This window comes from Phyllobates terribilis, unplaced genomic scaffold (genome assembly GCF_046119375.1).
Source record: "Phyllobates terribilis strain yellow unplaced genomic scaffold, ASM4611937v1 Scaffold_3__8_contigs__length_932513732, whole genome shotgun sequence".
Classification (NCBI taxonomy): domain Eukaryota; kingdom Metazoa; phylum Chordata; class Amphibia; order Anura; family Dendrobatidae; genus Phyllobates; species Phyllobates terribilis.
The window spans coordinates 819,104,147-819,117,554 of record NW_027362763.1 but is presented as its reverse complement, the minus strand read 5'-3'; positions in this window follow the sequence as shown (position 1 = coordinate 819,117,554).

Below are 13,408 nucleotides of genomic sequence, written 5' to 3'. Positions count from 1 at the left end.
GCTGCATGGGGCATTATATGGGGGAGTGACATGCTGCATGGGGTATTATATGGGGGGGGTGACATCCTGAAAGGGGCATTATAACGACAGGGGAGTGATATCCTGCGTGGTGCATTATATGGGGGGGTGACATCCTGAATGGGGCATTATAACGACAGGGGAGTGACATCCTGCATGGGGCATTATATGGGGGGGGGGTGACATCCTGCATGGGGCATTATAACGACAGGGGAGTGACATCCTGCATGGGGCATTATATGGGGGGATGATATCCTGAATGGGGCATTATAACAACAGGGGAGTGACATCCTGCATGGGGCATTATATGGGGGGGGGGTGACATCCTGAATGGGGCATTATAACAACAAGGGAGTGATATCCTGCATGGGGCATTATATGGGGGGGTGACATGCTGCATGGGGCATTATATGGGGGGGTGACATCCTGCATGGGGTATTATATGGGGGAGTGACATGCTGCATGGGGTATTATATGGGGGGTGACATCCTGAAAGGGGCATTATAACGACAGGGGAGTGATATCCTGCGTGGCGCATTATATGGGGGGGTGACATCCTGCATGGGGCATTATAACGACAGGGGAGTGACATCCTGCATGGGGCATTATATGGGGGGGTGACATCCTGCATGGGGCATTATAAAGACAGGGGAGTGATATCTTGCATGGGGCATTATATGGTGGGAGAAAGGGACATCCTGCATGGGGCATTATATGGGGGTGACACCCGGAATGGGGCATTATAACGACAGGGGAGTGACATCCTGCATGGGGCATTATATGGGGGGGTGACATCCTGCATGGGACATTATAAAGACAGGGGAGTGATATCTTGCATGGGGCATTATATGGTGGGAGAAAGGGACATCATGCATGGGGCATTATATGGGGGGTGACATCCTGCATGGGGCATTATAAGGGGGGAACAGCCTGCATGGGGCATTATAAGGGGGAAATAGCCTGCCTATTGAGGACCTATGCTGCCTATTGGGGTCATTTACCTGCCCATTGAGGACCTATGCTGCCTATTGGGGACTTTTACCTCCCCATTGAGGACCTATGCTGCCTATTGGGGACATTTACCTGCCTATTGGGGACATTTACCTGCCTATTGGGGACCTATGCTGCCTATTGGGGATATTTACCTGCCTATTGGGGACCTATGCTGCCTATTGGGGATATTTACCTGCCTATTGGGGCCTATGGTGTCTATTGGGGACATTTACTTGCCTATTGAAATACCGGTTTATCTAACTTTACTTGTTCTTCATTTTAAATATTGTATTTGTTCCTGTATTGTTTTTTTACATCAAAATAAGATATGTGCAGTGTGCATAGGAATTTGTTCATAGTTTTTTTTTTAAAAAACTATATTCCAGCCCTCCAATAGTCTGAGGGACAGTGAACTGGCCCCGTGTTTAAAAAGTTTGAAGACCCCTGGACTAGAGACTGAATGAGTTGTGTAAAGGTAACCAGTATGACACCTGAGAGAGATAGGAAACATCTCCTTAGGCTTCAAAGGGAATCTATCACACTCCTGAGAATAGCCGGGTCATTTCCAGTTGCAAATGCGTTTAATCTCCAGACTTTTAGGTACCGAAAGTAAGTGTGGAATAGGGGAATTTCTATAATTCTGATTGTGATGGGACCTATATTTTTAGCAGCGGGGCTATGTGGGGAACAGTATGCATATTTTTCCATATCTGCGAGCCCTGCCGTTGAGCTGTAACGCAACAGGGCAAAGATAACTGAAAGCAGCCATGTCATGTTTGATCTCTAAGGAAAAGTAAAATCACAATAAAAAATATGGATTCACTTGCTAACTTCTGCGATCATCGAGCGAGGAGATATCACAGAAATTAAGAGATTTAAAAAAAAACATGAAGGGCGCAGACCAGCCCACGTGACATCATCACAGGGGAGTGTGTGGGCAGGGCCCAATCAGGCATAAAAGATCAAGCCGAATATTGATCTTCGCTCATGCTGGAAGATACATATTTTCGTGTAAGCAAGGGCCACGTTCCTTAACAGTCAAATCGAAGCGCTTTCCTTCATCTAAACTGAATCGTCTCTGCGATCGGTATAGTAAGCTTTTCTGTTAATCCCTTTTATTTCTGTAACTGTATATGCTGTATTGTTTTGTCTCCCTTTGTAAAATCTTTTGTATATTTTTTCATAAACACTGTCTCCCTTTGGATTAAATATAAAATGTAATAGTTCTGTTTCTTTTGCTCTGTAATCGTTCCTCCCCCAAAGCCACACGCTACCTATAAGGCATCCAATCGACCGGAACTGATTGGTGGTGGCAGCTAATAATCTTAATTGGGTGATCGTGAAGCTAGTAGTGATCTACGGAGCTCTATACTATATACAAGGTATATACTATATGATAGTATAGCGTATTACTATGTATACAATATAAAGTGTGAACTACCCACTATATATTATATACACAGGCACAGTTTCACACAACGAGGCATCTACTATATGACAGTATAGAGCTATGTATAAACTGTATAGCTTATAGTGTGAATGCCTCACTATATATTGCACTAGCTATTAAACACGTTCTACGCCCACGTGGCAAGCATTTTTACTGGTACATTTTTAATTTTATTAAAGAAGTTGTCCAGTACTTTTTATTACCCCACAATGGATCCCCCCCGGGGCCCCTAAGGATTTTTGTAAATACCTTAGGTTGCTGTTTCTACCTGTGAGCGGTGCTATCCTTGGCCGCTCACAGGCATCACGTGACCCCGCGCTGACATCACAACAAGTGAGGAGTGACATCAGTGATGCGGTCCCCGCGGTGGCTGCTGGGTTGTGGGCGGGGCTACCCCGTGTCACACCCAGCATTCACCGCGCGCTTTCCCAATGAATGGGGAGAGGCAGAGCACACAGTAGATGCTGGGTGTGACGCGGGTAGAGGGTAATCCCGCTCACAGCCTGGCATCCACCGCGGAACGCAGAAGACAGAGACCCCTGGCTGCTGCCAGCACTTGTCGTGACATCAGCGGATGTCAGAGCCGGCTGTAGTCGGGGTTCACGTCATGCCTGTGAGCGGCCAGTGATCGTGCTGCTCACAGGCAGTATCTGCAACATAAGGTAATTACAAAAATCCTTAGGGGACCCGGGGGGATACATTGGGGGGGGGGGGTAATATAAAGTACTGGACAACCCCTTTAATGGCGCTGGAGTCAGCATGTGCACATACAGCGCTATCCTGCACCATTTTTTTAAAGAAACTGGGTCTGCAAATTTGCATACACAGTGTCTTCAATAAAACAGCGCCTATTTTATTGAAGTAATGTACTCCAACGTTAACATAGCAGTGCGCACAAGCTGACTATAAGGATAATGGTGATGGCCGGCTTGTGAGCACTGCTATACTGATGTTGTAGTAGAATTCTTCAATAAAATGGTGCAGGAGTAGACACGTGCGCATCCTGCGATATCCAGCTCCATTTTGTTGAAGACACTGTATCTGCGAATTCGCAAGCACAGTGTCTTCAATAAAATGGCGCCGTAGTGCGGTATGCGCACGTGCTGACTCCGGCGCCACACTGAGCAGTCTCCGCCCATCCCGGCTTTGGAAAGAAAGACGAGTCCAGCATTTTATAGGATGTACTGATAATACAGGGGTGTACTCACTTATGCTAAGCGCTGTATGTGTGTGTGTGTATATATATATATATATATATATATATATATATATATATATATACACTGTATATACAGTACAGACCAAAAGTTTGGACACACCTTCTCACTTAAAGATTTTTCTGTATTTTCATGACTATGAAAATTGTACATTCACACTGAAGGCATAAAAACTATGAATTAACAGATGTGGAATTATATACTTAACAAAAAAGTGTGAAACAACTGAAAATATGTCTTATATTCTAGGTTCTTCAAAGTAGTCACCTTTTGCTTTGATGACTGCTTTGCACACTCTTGGCATTCTCTTGATGAGCTTCAAGAGGTAGTCACCGGAAATGGTCTTCCAACAATCTTGAAGGAGTTCCCAGAGATGCTTAGCACTTGTTGGCCCTTTTGCCTTCACTCTGCGGTCCAGCTCACCCCAAACCATCTCGATTGGGTTCAGGTCTGGTGACTGTGGAGGCCAGGTCATCTGGCGTAGCACCCCATCACTCTCCTTCTTGGTCAAATAGCCCTTACACAGCCTGGAGGTGTGTTTGGGGTCATTGTCCTGTTGAAAAATAAATGATGGTCCAACTAAACGCAAACCGGATGGAATAGCATGCCGCTGCAAGATGCTGTGGTAGCCATGCTGGTTCAGTATGCCTTCAATTTTGAATAAATCCCCAACAGTGTCACCAGCAAAGCACCCCCACACCATCACACCTCCTCCTCCATGCTTCACGGTGGGAACCAGGCATGTAGAGTCCATCCGATCACCTTTTCTGCGTCGCACAAAGACACGGTGGTTGGAACCAAAGATCTCAAATTTGGACTCATCAGAACAAAGCACAGATTTCCACTGGTCTAATGTCCATTCCTTGTGTTCTTTAGCCCAAACTTGTCTCTTCTGCTTGTTGCCTGTCCTTAGCAGTGGTTTCCTAGCAGCTATTTTACCATGAAGGCCTGCTGCACAAAGTCTCCTTTTAACAGTTGTTGAAAAGATGTGTCTGCTGCTAGAACTCTGTGTGACATTGACCTGGTCTCTAATCTGAGCTGCTGTTAACCTGCGATTTCTAAGGCTGGTGACTCGGATAAACTTATACTCAGAAGTAGAGGTGACTCTTGGTCTTCCTTTCCTGTGGCGGTCCTCATGTGAGCCAGTTTCTTTGTAGCGCTTGATGGCTTTTGCAACTGCACCTGGGGACACTTTCAAAGTTTGCCCAATTTTTCGGACTGACTGACCTTCATTTCTTAAAGTAATGATGGCCACTCGTTTTTCTTTACTTAGCTGCTTTTTTCTTGCCATAATACAAATTCTAACAGTCTATTCAGTAGGACTATCAGCTGTGTATCCACCTGACTTCTGCACAACACAACTGATGGTCCCAACCCCATTTATAAGGCAAGAAGAAATCCCACTTATTAAACCTGACAGGGCACACCTGTGAAGTGAAAACCATTTCCGGTGACTACCTCTTGAAGCTCATCAAGAGAATGCCAAGAGTGTGCAAAGCAGTGATCAAAGCAAAAGGTGGCTACTTTGAAGAACCTAGAATATAAGATATATTTTCAGTTGTTTCACACTTTTTTGTTAAGTATATAATTCCACATGTGTTAATTCATAGTTTTGATGCCTTCAGTGTGAATGTACAATTTTCAAAGTCCTGAAAATACAGAAAAATCTTTAAATGAGAAGGTGTGTCCAAACTTTTGGTCTGTACTTTATGTATAATGTATTGATAATACAGGAGTGTGCTCACTTATTCTGAGAGCTTTATATATAATTTTGTGAAAATACAGGGGGTGCACTCACTTACTCTAAGCACTCTATATAATATACTGATAATACAGGGTTTGTACTCACTTATGCTGATTGCTGTATGTATAATGCACTGATAATATGGGGGTGTACTCAATTATGCTGAGTGCTATATAAAGTACTAATAATAAACGGGTGTACACACACTGAGCACTTTATATATAATGTTCTGATAATAGAGGGGTGTACTTACTTAAGCTGAGTGCTGTATATATAATGTACCAATAATAAGGGGGAGTACCTACTTAGGGCTCTTTCACATGTCAGTGTGTCCAGTACGTGTGGTGACAGGCGAGTAAATGTATTTTATTATTTTAATCTTATTTTACACTGAGACACTGTAGGAGCAGACACTACTACACCCAACTTTGTCTCTTGCTCGTGCTGATCACAGCGCGAGCAAAGAACAATGATGAGGGCAGAATATAGCACCCAGGGCTTGGGAACTGTACACTGATTCCCAGGCGCCGGTACGGGTGATCCTGATGCGCCACAAGTGTGACACACACAGACACACCGGATATGTATATCTCCGATATGGGTTTTTCCAGTCCCGGAAATATCCAGACGCATGAAACCGCCCTTATGCTGAGCATTGTAAAAATAATGTACTGATAATACAGGGGGTGTACTCACTTATGCTCAGCACTGTATACAAGTGCTTCTCACTAAATTAGAATATCATCAAAAAGTTAATTTATTTCAGTTCTTCAATACAAAAAGTGAAACTCATATATTATATAGCGTCATTACAAACAGAGTGATCTATTTCAAGTGTTTATTTCTGCTAATGTTGATGATTATGGCTTACAGCCAATCATTATACAAAAGTCATTATCTCAGTAAATTAGAATACTTCATAACGCCGTCTTGAAAAATTAATTTAAAATCCAAAATGCTGGCCTACTGAAATGTATGTTCAGTGAATGCACTCAGTACTTGGTCGGGGCTCAATTATTGCATCAATGCGGCAATGTGGCATGGAGGCGATCAGCCTGTGGCACTGCTGAGGTGTTATGGAAGCCCAGGTTGCTTTGATAGCAGCCTTCAGCTCGTCTGCATTGTTGGGTCTGGTGTATCTCATCCTCCTCTTGATAATACCCGATAGATTGCCTATGGGGTTAAGGTCAGGCGAGTTTGCTGGCCAATCAATCACAGTGATAGGCTATGTGCCCACGATGCAGAAATGAAGCAGAAATTTTCTGCAGCATTTCTGCATCTCCCTGGCAGAAAAAACGCATGCAGATTGTGCATGCGTTTTTCCTGCAGAATACATGCGGATTCACATGCGTACCCACATGCGTTAACGCATGTGTTTTCTGCATGCGGACTGACGAGCACTTTCCAAGCGATAGCATCACTTGGAAAGTGCTTGACAACTAGGTCACACAATTTAAATCCATGCAAAAGGCATGGATTTACATAGTGTGACCGTAAAAATAAAAAAATAAAGCTATACTCACCCCCGATCCCCCGCCGCGTGTGCTGTCGCGCTCGTCCTGGCTTCTTCCGGGTTGCCGGCATCTCGCGAGACAGCCTGTGGTCACATGACCGCGACGTCATCTCAGGTCCTGGAAGGAGAAGCGCTGCAGGGGCCGCCGGACAGGTGAATATAAACTTTTATTATTTATTTTACAGGTACAATGGTACCCAGGTCTGGATGAGAGTCTTCTCTCCTCCAGAACTGGGTACCATCCGCACATAGAGACGCACATAATCCGCTTGTATAAATGTACAGACGCGCATTATATGCGTCTCAATGCAAGTCAATGGCGGCGCTTCCGCAAAATTAATGAACATGCTGCGGATTTATTTGCGCTGCAGAAACGCTGCGGAAAAATCCGCAGCATGTGCATTGACATTGCGGAATGCCATTGGGGACCATGGGGTGCGGATTACCATGCGTTTTTGATGCGTTTAAGCAGCGGAAAATCCGCAGCATAAACGCATGAAAAAAGCATCGTGTGCACGCAGCCATACTGTTGTTTTTAAACCAGGTATTGATACTTTTGGCAGTGTGGACAGGTGCCAAGTCCTGCTGGAGAAATTTTCAACTCTTAAAAGCTTGTCGGCAGAGGGAAGCATGAAGTGCTATAAAATATCCTGGCAGACGGCTGCGCTGACTTTGGTCTTGATAAAACACAGTGTACCTGCACCAGCAGATGACATTGCTCCCCAAACCAGCACTGATTGTGGAAACTTCACACTAGACCTCAAGTAGCTTGGATTGTGGCCTCCCCACTCTTCCTCCAGACTCCTGAGACCTTGATTTCCAAATGAAATGCAAAATTTACTATCATCTGAAATCAACACCTTAGACCACTGACAACAGTCCAGGTCTTTTTCTCCTTGGCCCAGGTAAGACGCTTTTGGCGTTGTCTATTGGTCATGAGTGGCTTGACACAAGGAATGCGACACTTGTAGCCCATGTCCTGGATACGTCGGTGTGTGGTGGCTCTTGAAGCAGTCCACTCCTTGTGAATCTCCCCCAAATTTTTGAATAGACTTTTCTTAAAAATCCTTTCAAGGCTGCGGTTATCCCAGTTGCTAGTGCACCTTTATCTACCACACGTTTTCCTTCCACGCAACTTTTCATTAATATGCTTGGATACAGCAGTGTGTAAAAAGCCAGCTTCTTTAGCAATGACCTTTTGTGGCTTACCCTCCTTGTGGAGTTTGTCAATGACTGTCTTTTCGACAACTGTCAAGTCAGCAGTCTTCCCCATGATTGTGGAGCCTACTGAAACAGACTAAGGGACATTTTTAAAAGCTTGTTTTTTGTTAATTATTCTAATTTACTGAAATAATAACTTTTGTGTTTTCATTGGCTGTAAGCCATAATCATCAACATTAACAGAAATAAACACTTGAAATAGATCACTGTTTTTAATGACTCTATAAGTTTCACTTCTTGTATTGAAGAACTGAAATTAACATTTTGATGACATTTTAATTTAGTGAGATGCTCTTGTATATAGTATAGTGATATGTATACATTTTATGGTATGTAGTGTGAACGCTTCATTATATATTATATACACATGCACAGCTTTACACGACGAGGTATATAATATATAATAGTATATAGTATAGAGCTATGTAAACACTTTATAGTTTATAGTGTGAACTCCCCACTAGATGTTATATACACAGGCACAGCGTCACACTACTATCATACCTTATAGTGTGAAGCTGTGCATGTGTATCTATAATATAACACTACAAGCGTCCCTCTGTCTGAAGCCTCTATAGACTGCACAAGCTAGACACGCCTGCGCAGTCTGGCTCCAGACAGATAAATGCATGGAGCTGTTACAGGTAAGAGGAGTATATGGCGCCAAAGTTCGCAGTATGAAAAGACACTGAAAGCATACCACGATCTCCGGCGCCATACTTACATACTTACCTGACCGGGAGGAGCGTTGCCACAGCACCTCTCTTCTCGCCAGAGACCAGGGCAGGAGTGAAGGTGTCGTAGTCGGCGTATGCGTATAGCGCTATCCGGTGCCATTTTACTGAAGACACATTTTCAGTGTGTCTTCAGCAAAATGGCACAGGACAGCGAAGTATGGGCACGTGCGTACTCCGGCGCCGCACTCCTCAGAAGAACAGGACACCGCAGCGCTGGAGCACAGAGAAGAAAGGTGAGTATAAATGTTTATTTTTTTGTATGTGTGCAGCGTGAAAGGGATGAGGGGACCACACATACCAGGATTGGGGGATGAGGGGGCCACGTATACCAGGATTGGGGGATGAGGGGGCCACTCATCTCAGGATTGGGAGATGAGGGGGCCACGCATCCCAGGATTGGGGGATGACGGGGCCATGCATCCCAGGATTGGGGGATGACGGGGCCACGCATCCCAGGATTGGGGGATGACGGGGACACTCATCTCAGGATTGGGGGATGAGGGAGCCACGCATCCTAGGATTGGGGGTTGAGGGGGCCACGCATACCGTGGAGTTTTGTGTGAAATGATCAATGATTTGATTTTTGCTTCGTTCTCTTTTGTGTTTTTTCCTTGCAAGCAAATTAAATGAAGAGAATAATACCAAAGAATTTGTGATTGCAATCATTTTCAGGAAGAAACTGAGTATTATCTGACAGAATTTTAGGGGTGACAATACTTTTGGCCACCACTGTAGTAGTATGAAGCTGTGTGAAGCACGATGCTGCAGTTGGTTTCTTATTAGGCAGTTTCTTATTAGGTAATTTATTTTTTTCTGTTTTTTTACAGATTTAAAGCGCACCTGTCAACAGGACTGTCCTCAGTAGGCTGTGTGCCCACGATCCGGAGCCGCTGCAGGTTTGACGCTGCGGACTTATGCAGCGTCAAATAAGCAGGAGACAAATGTTACAGTATAGTGGATGGCATTTCTAGAAATTCTATGTCTACTATGCGTCTGTGGCTCACTCACGGAAACTGACATGTGGCGCGTCTTTCCAGACCGTAGCATGTCAATTTCAGTTGCAGGTCCGCTTGCAGGCTTTCCCCATAGACCTAACCTCTATGGGGAAAGTCCGTAGGTAAAAAAAAAAGGTGCCGCTCATTTGAATATCCGCATGCGGCCCCTCCGCAGCATCGGGGCCATAGGCTGGGAGGCATCGTGGGCACACAGCCTTAACCACATACACTGTCAGGTGGGCGACATTAAACTGATTAAAATTATACCTTGGTTGATGAAATCCGTCCTGTGGTTCTTGTGTAGTCTTTACTTTCAGTTTGGAGATAATGATATGCTCGTGCTTCGGGGCGGCCTGTGGGGGGGGGGCGCTCTATCTGGTGCTCTGCTTACATATTCATCTGTATGCTCTTATTACAGGTCACTGTGCCTTCACTGACCTGACTCTTATTTTACCCCGCACTAATGGATGCATTATGTAAAATAGGAGGCTCCTCAGGCCGTCCCTGATCACGAGCATATTATTATCTCCAAACTGAAAGTAAACATTACACAAGAACCACAGAATGGATTTCATCATTTTAATCAGTTTAATGTCGCTCACCTGACCGTGTATGTGGTTTACTGAGCACAATCTTTCTGACAGGTGCGCTTTGACAAAAAAAAATGCATTAATATAATACAATGCAGCGAGGTGCCCTGATTAGAATACAATTAAGAGCAGCTACAAAAGTTATAACAATGGCACAAAAATGGGCATCAAAGTGGGCAGTGGGGTTAAGTGTTTTTGGGCCCCTGATCTCACACCACCATTACATAGTGATTGCCCGCATCAAATACAAGTCACTCCAGCCTGGCCAAAATAAGTTTTGGGTATCAAAACTGACATCAAAGTGGAGATATAACCAATTTTCACATATTTGAATAAATAATTGGTGTTTTTCAAGGGTTAAATGACTTTGGGTCACTGATCTCTGACCACCATTACATACATAGTGATGGGCGCATCAAGTTCAGGTCATTCTAGCCCGTTTAAATATGCTCTGGGCATGAGAACTGCCATCAAAGGGGGCAAATAGCCAGTAACTGGTGTTTTTCAAGGGTTAAATGACTTTGGGCCACTGATCTCAGACCATCTTTACATATAAGCCACGCTCACTGAACAGTCGAGTCACTAGTTGGGGCGCAGCCTCACTTTATGCAAGTGCATGAAGCGAAGCCACACCCACTAGTCGGAATCTGGCCAGGAGTATGTATAACGCATATGGCTCAGACACAGGCGAATCCCCGCAGCTCACAGTGTGTGCTCTGGGGGATTCATAAGTCTGCAGTTACATAGAGGGACTGCAGACTTATAGATTTAGAGTTGTCAACCCCTTTAAAGTGCACCTGTCAGTAGGATTGTACTAAGTAAACTACATACACTGTCAGGTTGGCAGCGTTACGCTGATTAAAATGATAAAAATTAAGAGCATTGCTTGCTGATATGTGCAACTGAGCATGCGCCGTGGCCGTTTTGCTGGAGCCAGATTGGCAGTGGTGCGTGTGCAGTAGTATCTATCACCAAGCGATGCTCTCAAACTGGGCAAGCGCCGCCCACCTTGCGCAGATTAAAAGCATCGCTTGTTGATAGATGCAACTGCCCACACGATGCAGCAATTTTGCTGAAGACTAATTTTTTTTGCTCCAACAAAATGGCCGCAGACCATGAGCAGTATTATCTATCGCCAAGCGTCAAACAAGGTATCATTTTAATCAGTGTAATGGCGCCCACCTGACAGTGTGGGCACACAATCACAATCCTGCTGACAGGTGCGCTTTAAAGTCAGAAAAGATCAGAGGCATAAGCACGATGCTGAAGTAGATTTCTTTTTCGGCAATTTATTTTTTCTGGGTTTTTTTACGGGTTTTACGACAAAGAAAATTACATTAATAAAATACAAAACAGTGCGCTGCTCTTATGTGAGTAAGCTTAAAGGCAACCTGTCACATCCCCTATACCCTCCAACCCAGCAGCATTCACCTATGTATCAGCAACTTCCCTGCCTAACCAGCCCCGTATAACATTACTGAGTGAAAACAAAGTTTACAAAACATTCACATGCTCCCCATTGCCTATGCTTATGAGGGCTTTGACTAGTTGATGGGGCATGATTACATAATTTGCACGAGCGGCGTCATTGTCGCTCATGGAAATCTTGCACATGCGCCGCTCATTCCGGCACCGTCACTGCTTTTCTGAGGCCGGGTGTACGCTTCTTGGCTACAGAGGCACACTGCACATGTACGGAAGTCATCTTCTAAACTTCCGAACATGCACAGTGCGCCTCTGATGCGGAGAAGCATACACCTGGCTTCAGAGATGCAGTGACGCTGCCAGAATGAGCGGCAAATTATCACGCCAACACGGGCGTGATAACATGGAAAGGAGGCTGACTCTTCTGGGAGCAACTAACACCCACTAGTCGAAGCCCTGATTAGCATAGGAAATGAGGACCATATAAATGTTTTTTAAACCTTGTGCTCTGTGGGGATTCAGAAGTCTGCAGGCACACAGAGTGACTGCAGACTTAATGATTTAGAGCAGACAACTCCTTGAAAATTAACCTGTCAGCAGGATTGTGCTAAGTAAACTACATACACTGTCAGGTTGGCGCTGTTACACACATTAAAATGATACCTTGGTTAATGAAATCCGTCCCGTGGTTCTTGTGTAATTTTTACTTTCAGTTTGGAGATAATGATATGCTCGTGCTCCGGGGCAGTCTGTGAGGTGGGCTCTATCTGGTGCTCTGCTTACATCTGTATGCTCTTATGACAGCTCACTGATCGATCACTGACATGCCTCCAATTTTTAATTTACATAGTGTATACATTATGGGGGGAAAAAAATGACATCAATCAAAATGGCGCTCGCGCAGGCGCATCTATCTCATGCCACGGCCATTTTGTTGGAGTAAAAAAATTATTCTCCAGCAGAATGTCTACGGCGCAAGTGCAGTAGCATCTATCGGCAAGTGATCCTCTTATTCTGCGCAAGCGGCGCCCACCAGTAGGCAAGGCCTGCGCAAAGTAAGAGCATCGCTTGCCGATAGATTCAACTGCTCACGTGCTGTGGCCATTTTGCTGGAGCCAGATTTTTTGCTCCAACAAAATGACAGCGGAGCAATTGCAATAGTATCTATCGCCAAGTGATGCTCTCAATATGCGCAAGAGCCAGCCACCAGTGGGCGGGGCTTGCGCAGATTAAGAGCCTCGATTGCTGATAGATGCCACTGCGCACGTGACGTGGCCATTTTTCTGGAGACAAATTTTTCTTTTGCTCCAACAAAATGGCCACGGCACGTGCACAGTAGCATCTATGGCCAAGCGATAGATGCTATTGTGCCTGTGCGGGCGCCATTTTGCTTGATTTGTTTGTTTTTTCTAACCCCACATTATGTATATAACATGTAAAATAGGAGGCAGGTAACTGAACGATCAGTGACCTGTCATAAGAGCATATAGCTGACTGTATAAGCA